Source organism: Pongo abelii, chromosome 3, assembly GCF_028885655.2.
Source record: "Pongo abelii isolate AG06213 chromosome 3, NHGRI_mPonAbe1-v2.0_pri, whole genome shotgun sequence".
Taxonomy (NCBI): domain Eukaryota; kingdom Metazoa; phylum Chordata; class Mammalia; order Primates; family Hominidae; genus Pongo; species Pongo abelii.
The window spans coordinates 49237525-49249586 of NC_071988.2; the positions used below are offsets into that span (position 1 = coordinate 49237525).

Consider the following 12062-nt stretch of genomic DNA (forward strand, 5'->3'; position numbering starts at 1 on the left):
TCTGTAAGTAGTTGTTTCTTGTTTTGAAACTAGTATGGGCTTCATGGCTCTATGACTACACTTTGTAGAACGCAGAAAAAAATATTAACATTGAACAGCAGTGCCCTCTACAGTACATATTGGGCTATCCCTAACTAACATTAATCAGTAAGGACATAGCTAACCTGTCAGGGCTCTCTCTCTTATGATTCTTGGAAACAGGTTACCAACACTCAGTACATGTTCTTAAACAACAGTAGAGTCAACAAAGTATTGCTCCCATCACTTTGCATATCTGGTGATTCCCAGAGAAATTTACTTAAACTCTTAGCATCATAAAGTTCCAGAAAAAATATTTCCATTTGTTCTGTTGTTTTCAAATCATTTAGGCAGATTCACCTTTGTAGATGGTGCCACCCCTACCGTGATACCACCATGCTCATTTGCAGACAGAAAAGGCCTCATAATCTGAATTATGGAAGCAAGAATCCACACTTGGGCAGATGTAAAATGCCAGAAAAGATTACTTTCCTTAGCAAAGTACGTGTATATTAAGTGTAAGAGAGCAGTAATCAGAATATGTCTTTAAGTCTTCAATTGATTCTTCACAGAAATGGCAAGTAGTCTTCAGACATCTATTAATAATCATGCAAGGTTGACCCTATTATTAAATATGGGGATATATGCTGAGTGAAGGGAAACATGGCAAACTACCGACTTGTGTCAGCAGCATTCTTGAAACCCTACTCAGCAGTCTATACCATCCTCCTAGCTATACCATTGCTTGAGGAAGATGAGGTATGAGAGTGACAATACAGATATACCATCTCCTTCAGTTTAAAATAAGATATATAGCACATGAGGATCAGAAACAGCATCTGAAAATTCTTGCCTTGCAAATTATGAGTGCAGAGCTGTATCACAGCTCTGACTTGAAAGGGAAACACTTTGAGTTTCTTTAAATAAGGCTTCTGCAGTCAAGAAATTCTTTCCCTGAAAAGGCTACAAATTAGCTTGACTAATGAATAGACTCTTGGCTTTGGTATTCATCACCTTCCTTTATGGACTTTTCAATACCAGAATCAGTTCCTGCTCCTAGTCAATGCCTCCCTAGGAACAGTTCTTGAATGTATTAAATATACGAGAAGCCAGAGTAATGAGATCACCATCTTTTAAAATAAAGGTATTATTAATGAGTTGGTAGGAAGGAAGAAAGGAAAGAACACAAAAATCCTCACCTTTATGGAGCTTCTTAACTGGTGGAGGGAGACAGATAACAAACAAAATAAGTACATTGTGGGGTATATTAGAAAGTTGTAAGTGTACTGCAAAATAATAAAGCAAATAATAATAATGCAGAGAGAGGAGGTGCAATTTTTTTTTTTTTTTTTTTTTTGAGACAGAGTCTCGCTCTGTCGCCCACGCTGGAGGGCAGTGGCGCCATCTCTGCTCACTGCAAGCTCCGCCTCCCGAGTTCACGCCAGTCTCCTGCCTCAGCCTCCCGAGTAGCTGGGACTACAGGCGCACACCACCACGCCTGGCTAATTTTTTGTATTTTTAGTAGAGACCGGGTTTCACCATGTTAGCCAGGATGGTCTCGATCTCCTGACCTCGTGATCCACCCGCCTCAGCCTCCCAAAGTGCTGGGATTACAGGCGTGAGCCACCGCGCCCGGCCAGAGGTGCAATTTTTAATAGAGTAGTTAGCAGGGTCTCACTGAGAAGACATCAATTGAGCAAAGACATACACAAGAGGCCAGGGAGCAAGCCCTGTGAAAACCTGAGGTAAGAGTGTTCCAGGCAGAGGGAAGAGCAAGCACAAAGTCCCAGAGGTAGAGAGGGCCTATTGTGCTTGAGAAGCAGCAGAGAGGCCAGGATGTCTGGAAAAGGATATGGGGGTAGAATGAAGTTAGACATAAAGTCAGAGACGTAAGGAGATAAGGAACCACATTAGAAATTCCTGGAAGTAGTGTCTTGATGCAGTACCAAGAAATTAAGAGGCAAAATATTACAAGATAAATACCCATGGTTATCCTGGATGTCTAATAAACATGTTCACTATGAAAATTTTATTTTAAATATTCTAGAAAACCTTAAAATATGCAAAAACGATATTGCCACACACAAGAAAAGCATATGAAACTCAGCATGAAGTCCTTAGTAGGTGATTAGTGTAGCACCACAGGTAGGGTAGCTTGTGCCAAAACCATCTTTTTTAGTTAGAGACTTCCTTCCATTTTTGGCAGGGGAGGGTGTTTGCTAAAAAAAGGAGCACAGATTTGCAAAATAGCAAATAAGAATAAGGGCTGAGCCTATATCTGTGAACTAATGGGGAAAATCTATATAAAATTAAACCTTTGACCTTGGTCTCATTATACCATGTCATAAGTACCTAAAATAACCAGCTACTGATTGATGGCTTAATGTAATAGGTGTGGTCCTTCTACCAACTTATTAAATAACCACACACCCAAGCAGCCAGCATGAGTAATTATTTATGTTGTTTTCATTCATTACCAGTAACTCTTGAAGAATTAGCATATGCTAGTAAATGAAGTACAGACCAAATTTCATATTTCCTTCTTTTCTATTTGTAAGCCACAATAAAGTTTCATTTTCCCTCGGTCATAAATCACTGTCTGTGTTTTTAGTCTCACATGTAAAATTATTTCACTTATGATAATGGTATGATCATATGATTATAAATATTAATTGATAGCTGCCTAAATTATATACTTGTAATATTGCATATATAAGTTACATACATTATTATAAATTATATAACATATAGGTAATCATAATTGCCAATTGTTTCCTCTTATTACTAGATACCTAAGGCTATAGTAATGGGAAATTCAGTATTATATCAAATTCATGTGTGTCTACATATATGCCTAGAGATTTATACTGTAGGCCTGTATTTTTTAATCCAAAGGCAGTGAAATGAGTGGTTTCCAGTACTCTTTTTCAGAGCTTCAAATACTACCTCTAAGATAATGACTTCAAAAAGAACACTTCCAGTCCCAAGACCTTTGCTCAGCCAAGACCCATCTTAATAGCTGACTGCTGGGAATTAACACAAAAATACCAGCAGTTACTGAAGTGAAAATTATTATTAGAACATCTCAAAACAACTCAAATTGTCTAGTCATGTGACTAGTATAACTAAATCCCCAGTCACACAAGCTCAATCTTCAAAGTTTCATCTTGGACTTCCACTCTTGCCCTTGGCACTGAATTCTCTACCAGGGAATGGTTCCAATTTTTCATCTTCAATATTTTCCTCAACCCTTTCTTTTCCACACACACAGCCCGTACATGGCCCTTGGCACTTCATATCCCATTACTGGACTAATAAATTTGTCTGCACAATGAGACCTCCTGCGTCATAACTCCCGCCTCTTGCAGCCCAACTGGGCCACCAGATTAACCTTTCTAAAACACTGCTGCTTTTCTTTAACTCCTCATTTCAAAAAGCTCATTGATACCCTAAAGCCAAGAAAGAATCCAAACCCATTACTCACAAAGTCTTCTATAATCTTGACCAACCTTATTTTTCTAGATTATTTTCCATCTGCTTTCCTATAACCACCATACTGGGCCAACTACTTTTCGCCAAACATACTTTGCACTTCTACCTCTTCCGTTCCTGTTTCTTCATTTACCCAGAGGGACTACCCATCTTTCAAGGCATAGCTCACATGTCACATGTTCTATGAAGATTGGTGGCATTTCCTCCTCCCTCCTCTGAGTGAAGGAATTTTTATAATAGTTGTAAGGGGTAGAAGTGCAGTTTTGTTACATGGAGGTATCGCACTGTTATGAAGCTTGGGCTTTTAGTGTAGCCATCACCTGAATAGGGTACACTGTACACATTAAGTAATTTCTCATCCTTCTTTCCCCTCCCACTCTTTCATGTCTCCATTATTCTACTCTCTCTGTCCACGTGTGCACATTATTTAGCTCCCGTGTATAAGTGAGAACATGAAATATTTGACTTTTTGTTTCTGAGTTGTTTCACCTAAGATAATAGCCTCCAGTTCCATCCATATTGCTGTAAAAGACATGATTTTATTCTTTTTATGGTTGAGTAGTATTCATATATATATATATATATATATATATATAGTGATCTGTTGATAGACACTTAGGTTTAATACACATCTTTGCTATTATAAGTAGTGCTGCAATAAACATATGAGTACAGGTAATTTTTGATATAATTTCTTTTCCTTTGGGTAGATACCCAATAGTTGGATTGCTGGATTAAATGGTAGTTCTATTTTTAATTATTTGAGAAGTCTCCACATTGTTTTTCATAGAGGTTTTACTAATTTACTTTTCCACCAAAAGTGTGTAAGTGTTCCCTTTTCTCTGCATCCTCACCAACATGTTATACCTTGACTTTCTAATAACCATTCCGACTCGTGTAACAGTTTATCTCATTGTGGTTTTAATTTGCACTTCTCTGATTAGTGATATTGAGCATTTTCTCATTTGTTTGTGGCTATTTGTATGTCTCTTGAAAAATGTCTATTCATGTCCTTAGTCCACTCTTTAAGGGGGTTATTGTGTTATTTTGCTGTTGTTATTTGAGTTCCTTATAGATTCTAGACATTAGTCTTTTGTAAGATGCATAGCTTGCAAATATTTTCTCCCATTTTCAGGTTGTCTGTTCACTCTGTTGATTATTTCTTTTGCTGTGCAGAAGCTTTTTAGTCTAAGTAAGTATCATTTGTCTATTTTTATTTTGTTGCATTTGCTTTTGAGGACTTCGTCATAAATTCTTTGCCTAGGTTAATGTCCAAAAGTTTTCCCTACATTTTCTTCTAGCATTTTAATAGTTTCAGATCATAAATTTAAGTCTTTAATCCATCTTGACTTAATTTTTGCATATGGTGAGAGATAGAGGTCCAATTTTATTCTTTGATATACAGCAGTCCAATTTTACCACCACCATTTATTAAATGGGGTGTCCTTTCCCCAGTGTATGTTTTTGTCGACTTTGTCAAAGGTCAGTTGGCTGTAGGTATGTGGCTTTATTTCTGGGTTCTCTATTCTGTTTCATTGATCTGTGTGTTTATTTTTATACCAGTATGATGCTGTTTTGGTTACTATAGCTTTGTAGTGTAATTTGAAGTCATGTCATATGATACCTCCAGCTTTGCTCTTTTTGCTTAGAATTGCTTTGGCTATTTGGCTCTTTTTTTGGTTTTATATGAATTTTAGGATTTTTTTTTCTAATTCTGTGAAAAATGACATTGGTATTGTGATAGGGATTTAATTGAATTTGTAGATTGCTTTGAGAAGTATGGTCATTTTAATGACATTGATTCTTCTGATGCATGAGCATGGGATGGTTTTCCATTTGTTTGTATCATCTCCATTTCTTTTATCAGTATTTTGTAATTTTCCCTGTAGAGATCTTTTACTTCCTTGGTTAAATATATTCCGATGTATTTTATTTTTTAATCTATTATAAATAGGATTGACTTCTTGATTTGGTTCTCAGCTTGGTCATTATTGATGTATAAAATGCTACTAATTTTGTATATTAATTTTATATCCTGAGACATTCCTGAATTCATTTATCAAATCTAGGAGTCTTTTGGAGGAGTTGTTAAGGATTTTCTAGGTATAAGATCATATTGTCAGTAGAGATAATTTGACTTCCTCTTTTCCAAGTTGGATGTCTTTTATTTTTTTCTCTTGCCTGGTAGCTCTTCTACGACTTCAAATAATGTGTTTAATAGATGTGATGAAAGTGGGCATCCTTGCCTTGTTCCAATTCTTCGGTGGAATGCTTTCAACTTTTCCCTGTACAGTATGATGTTAGCTGTGGGTTTATCATATATAGCTTTTATTGCTTGGAGGTATGCTCCCTTTATGCCTAGTTTGTAAGGGTTTTTATCGTGGAGGATGCTAAATTTTATGAAATAATTTTTCTGTATCTATTGAGATGATCATATGGTTTTGTTTTTAATTCTGTTTATGTGGTGAATCACATTTATCAATTTGTGTATGTTGAATCATACTTGCATCCCTGGTATAAAACCCAGTTGACCATGGCATATTATCATTTTGATGTGCTGTTGGATTCAGTTTTCTAGTATTTTGTTGAGGATTCTTATGTAGTGTTCATCAAGGATATTGGCCTATAGTTTTCCCTTTTTGTGTGTGTGCCCTTGTCTCGTTCCGGTATCGGGGTAATACTGGAGTCATAGAATGAGTTAGGAAAGATTCCCTCCTCCTCAATATTTTGGAACAATTTCATTAGGATTGGCATCAGTTTTTCTTTATACATCTTGTAGAATTTGGCTGTGAATGCATCTGGTCCTGGGATTTTTGTTTTTGTTGAAAGATATTTTTTTTCGTATTCAATTGTACTACTCATTATTGGTCTGTTTGGGATTTCTATTTTTGCCTGATTTCATCTGTAAATTAAACCTGGTAGATTTCTACCTGGTTACATGTTTCCAGGAATTTATTGATTTCCTCTAGGTTTTCTAGTTTGTGAGCATAGAGTTGTTCATAGTAGTGTCTAATGGTCTTCATATTTCTATATCATTATAATGTTTCCTTTTTCATTTCTGATTTTGTTTATTTGAATCTGCACTTTTTTTCTTGGCTAGTCTAGGTAGCGGTCTATCAATTTTCTTTATCTTTTCAAGTAACCAACTTCTTCTTTCATTGATCCTTTGTAATTTTTTGGTCTAAATTTTATTTAGTTCTGCTCTGATCATTGTTATTTATTTTCTTCTGCTAGTTTAGAGTTTGGTTTGTTCTTGTTTTTCTAGTTCCTTAAGGTACATCATTGGCATTTAATGATATAAAATTCCCTTGTAGCACTGTTTTTGCTATATTTTAGAGGGTTTGATATATTTTGTCCCCATTTGCATTCATTTCAAAAATTTTTTAAATTCCCTCTTTATTTTGTTATTGACCCAAAGATCATTCAGGAGCATGTCAGGGTTTTTTTTTTTTTCATGTTTTTGTATAGTTTTAAGAGTTCCTCCTGGTATTGATTTCTAGTTGAGACCACTGTAATTTGACAAGATACTAAATATGATTTTGATTTTTTAAAGTTTCTTCAGACTTGTTTTGTGGCCTAATATATGATCTATCTTGGAGAATGTTCCATGTACTGATAAAAATGTATATTCTGTGATAGTTGGGCAGAATTTTCTGTAAATGTCTATTAGGTCCATTTGATCTAAGTCCAATTTAAGTCCAGTGTTTCTTTGTTGATTTTCTGTCTTGATGATCTGTCTAGTACTGTCAATGGGGGTGTTGAAGTTCTCCATCATTATTGTATTCCTGTCTATCTCTTTTCTTAAGTGTCATAATATTTGTTTTATGAATACGGGTGCTCTAGTGTTGGATATGTATATATTTAGGATTGTTATGTCTTCTTGTTGAGTTGATTCTGTTATCATATAATAACTTTCTTTGTCTTTTGTTTACTATTTTTGATTTAAACCCTGTTTTATCTGATATAAACATAGCTACTCCTATTCTCTTTTGGTTTTCATCTGTGTGGGATATATTTTTCTATACCTCTGCCTTTAGTCTATAAGTGCCTTTATCAGTAAGTTAAGTTTTTTGTAAGCAGCATATAGTTGGTGGAGTTCTGTCATGCAGCCATTTTATTTCTTTCTCTGTCATTTCTGTAATTGTTTTATAAGCCCCGTGGTTTGGTGGAGTTCTGTCATATTGCCATTTTGTTTATTTCTCTTTTTTATTTCTTTAATTGTTTTATAAGACAAGTGAGTTTTATACTTTCATGTATTTTTATGATAGGTGAGTATCGATCTTTCATTCCCATGTTTAGAATTTCTTTGAGCATTTCTTGCAGAGCCAGTCTAGAGAGTTAAGAAATTAATTACTACAGAAGAGTAGAAAACTAGTATTGACTCTTCTACTGCAAAAGTACCTCAATGGAGGTAGGTGTCGACACATTCCTCTTCTTTAAAGTTACCTGTGTGATAAGAATGATAGAGGGCAAGATAAAAAGTGTGGAGAAAAAGTGAAATAGGTAAATCGGTAAACAGGTAATACTGAATACTTTAAAGAAATGCATTTTTTTCTCTTGATAGTGTAAGTTTAAACATAAATAGAGAGTAATAAATAAACTAATTAATTAAAAATTTATTTTTCTCAAAAGTTTTTATGGTTATTTAGCCGTTTATAGTTTATATAGCATGCATGTCATCTGCTCTAATTCTCACAAAATATACTGTACAATAACTATTGTTATCACCAACATGTCACAGGGGGACTAAGATTCCACAATATTAAAAGGACTCATCCAAGCTCACACAACAGTTACTGGCAGAAAAGTCTTCAGTTCTAGGGATCTTGCTGTTATACTTCAGTTGCCTCTATAATAATACCTTAAATTCCAGTTTACAAATCATTGGTATATACAATGTTTTATTTGATTTTAAAAAATCAAATTATGAGGAAGGTATTGTCTTTACCATTTAAAAATTTTTTTTGAAATCTGAAGCTTAAAATAGTTATGATTAATGTGAGATCACATAGCTTATATTTGACAGAAAGGGTACTTGCATCCACATCTCCTAGCTCTAGTCTAGTTCCCTTTTCACATCCCCTTAGAAGTGTTTTATGATGTAGGAATTAAACACTGTGCTTAGAAGTTTAAAATCAATTAAAGAAATCTTTCATATCTCAGTTTCTTCATTTGAAAGACATGACTGATATTAGAACAAAGGAAATTTTAAAAAATAAGAAATGATCATGTTTTAATTGGAAAAAATGTTTTGTAGAAAAATTCTTTAATACAACCCTGGGCATATCTTCAAACACTACAGTCCAATGGGAGAAAAAATACCAAGTTCGGTTTTGAACTTTTCTTTTTTCTTTCTTTTTTTTTTTTGAGCACGACTGTTTTTTTTTCTATTTGTTAGAAAAGGAAATTGAGACATAATGCTAGAATCACTAACACTATGACTGGCAATAATAATAACAAACAACTATTGCATGTACATCAGGTCCTGAGCTCCATTCAGTTTTTACAAGTATTAATTAAAGACACAGTGTAGTTGCCCAAGGTCATGATTTGAGCGTTAGAGTTACGAGTTGTACTCAGATCTATCTTTGCTGCGACTTCCTTTTTTTATTATTACTATTTTTTCATATATGTATTTTTTTATTATACTTTAAGTTCTAGGGTACTTGTGCACAACGTGCAGGTTTGTTACACATGTATGCATGTGCCATGTTGGTGTGCTGCACCCATTAACTTGTCATTTACATTAGGTATATCTCCTAATGCTATCCCTCTCCCCTCCCCCCACCCCACAACAGGCCCCGGTGTATGATGTTCCCCTTCCTGTGTCCAAGTGTTCTCATTGTTCAATTCCCACCTATGAGTGAGAACATGCGGTGTTTGGTTTTTTTGTCCTTGCGATAGTTTGCTGAGAATGTTGGTTTCCAGCTTCAACCATGTCCCTACAAAGGACATGAACTCATCATTTTTTATGGCTGCATAGTATTCCATGGTGTATATGTGCCACATTTTCTTAATCCAGTCTATCATTGTTGGACATTTGGGTTGGTTCCAAGTCTTTGCTTTTGTGGTTTTGAACTTTTCTATTTAAGGTGGTTGTAAAGCACCCATAACACTTTCAATTAGTAATTGGAAATGATGATGTGCAGCTCAAAGAGAGAGGTCTGGGCTGAAGATATATCTTAAGAAATATTATTATTAATAGCTATTGATTCCCTTTGCTTCCCCGAAGTGAGGTCAGGAGAGACAGGAAATCCAAAGCTTTTCCATTCTCTGTAGTGTGAAGCAATGTACTTAGGGACAAAGTGTATGTGAGCAGAAGTTCATGTCTCTTTATTCAAACTTACCTGGTTTCTGTTTCCAGCTCTGTCGCTCCTGAATAAACATAAGTTATTCACTCTCTGAGACTCACCTTTCTTATATTTAAAATGCAATCATAATGCAGAATTTACAAGGCTATGGAAAGATCGTGAAGATTGACAATGTACATGTACAATGCCTGACAGATAGGCTTTCACAATAAAAGTATAAAAAGACAAATTTTCCACCCTCATGCAATTTTTTCAAGTCAATAAAAAAGAGAAAGAGTGAGAGGGAAACTGGGTAAACAGGTCACAATAGAATATTTGCTTTGCTGTTTGAATGCAAGTACTAAAAATCTAACTGACCAAGACCCTGCTTTAAAAGCAAAATATTTTCTTTCACAGATTTCCATTGCATCATGAATGAAAATTCAGTGTTTACAAACATATTTAGAGTAAATATTGCGCACGATTTAGTTTGTGTTAGCAACGTTCAGAGGTTCAACTAGAAGTTGAACATGCTATTGAAAGTTGAAACATGCTATTTCCTCAGTTGTTTCTATAGGGTGGAACAATTCATTCTTATGTAATTAGTTATGGCTTGTGAGCATAAGGTAATTTGGGCTCCACACCCTTTGTTTGTTGAGTCATATGTCTCATGGTGCTTTTCAGTTATTGAGTTCAAGACGTTTTTCGTGAACTGAAAGCAAAATTGGCTGTAACATCATTCCCGTGGGAGGCTCATCCAAGTTAAAGCATATATTGACTCTAGCCTTTTGATTTCATTTTTTGGAGATTTTAGCCTCTAACTTAATCATTGTTTACAGTTCTTCTCACTCCACACTTACAGATCCTGACATATCAGCTCATCTCTGGAAACATAATCAATCCCTAATTGTTGCAGAAAGGAAAAATTTGAGATTTGTTTAGCCTTTGGAGTTCCATTTGCCTCCGACTCTGTCTCTTTTTGACTCTTTTACTACTCAGCAGCCACTATTAATTACTGAAATCACAAATACCAGACACTATGCATTTGTGATTGCATGTAACAGGCACAATAACCCCATGAGGTAACAAATGGGTAAACTGAAACTCAAATAGTTAGCAAATGTCAAAGTGACAGTTTTCTTCAACAAGAAAATTACTACAGTAGTGGTTGTTGAACACTGGACTCTCAACCCATGTCAGGGAAAGCCAGTTTTCACTAGTGTAGCAAAATGAACAAATAAGACAAATACAGCAAAAAGACATAATAAAGTTATAGCATTTAATAAATTTTTCTGAGGTTGTTTTCTTCCTATGTTATATACTTAAATGCTCTTTTTAAAAGTGATCATGCTTGAGCATGGTCAATTTTTATAAAGTGTCCTGTGTTTATTCAACAAAGTGGAAAATTGGCAAGTCTATATCTGCTTCCAACAGTCTTCTGAAATGTTACTAGTTCCAGTGCCACAGCATACAATGTGCAGGTGGCACAATACAAAATATCAAGAAGTGCCCTTTGATAGGCTTGTGAGTTGAGTAGAGCCCAAACAATACCAGGCAACGTTGCAGTGAAATGTGTCCCACAGCACTGACCCTCAGAACATACCCTTCTCACTTATACCAGAATGTTGGCAAAACAAAATACAAAAGTATAAAAATTAGAATATTCCTAAATATAATTGCTTCTCAGCTCTATTGAGGCTTTTAAATCTGAAACATGTCAAGAATTAACACAGGCGATAAATATTTATAAATATCATAAATATTTACAAAACACCTATATAACCCAAGGATTCTGCAAAGTGTTAAACACTTTCCCTGTGTTAAACATAGGCATGAATATTATCTTTACCTTCAAGGTGTTCACAGCCAAGTGGATAACCTATTGAACTAGAAATATATACTTTATAACACATAACACGACCCCACTTAATCTTCAAAACAGCCTTTTGAGGTAGGTATTATTATTCCTATTTTTCAGATAAAGAAAATCTCAGATAAATGACAATATGACCTCCAAGCAAACAAAGGGTAAAACTGGAATTCACACCCAGCTCCTCTGGTGACTTTCCCAGTGTCAGTGTGTGTGACTACGTATTAGTACAAATTCATGGGGAAAATATGATAAATCAAATACATCATCGGCTATTGGAGCAGTTCTATTTCATTTCAGTTACTTGCTATTCTCCCCCATCCTAGCTCTATGCCTCTGCTGATTTTTAATAATATGGGGAATCTTGCAATGAGAAATGCTACTGTCCTGAG

The 12062-nt window shown here is 35.1% G+C and overlaps 1 protein-coding gene across 1 annotated transcript in view; it reads left to right on the forward strand.

Moving 5' to 3' along the window:
- The window catches only part of TMPRSS11D (transmembrane serine protease 11D), a 65054-nt gene that overhangs the window by 13797 nt on the left and 39195 nt on the right, over positions 1 to 12062 (forward strand). The gene's annotated exons all lie outside the window — the stretch shown is intronic.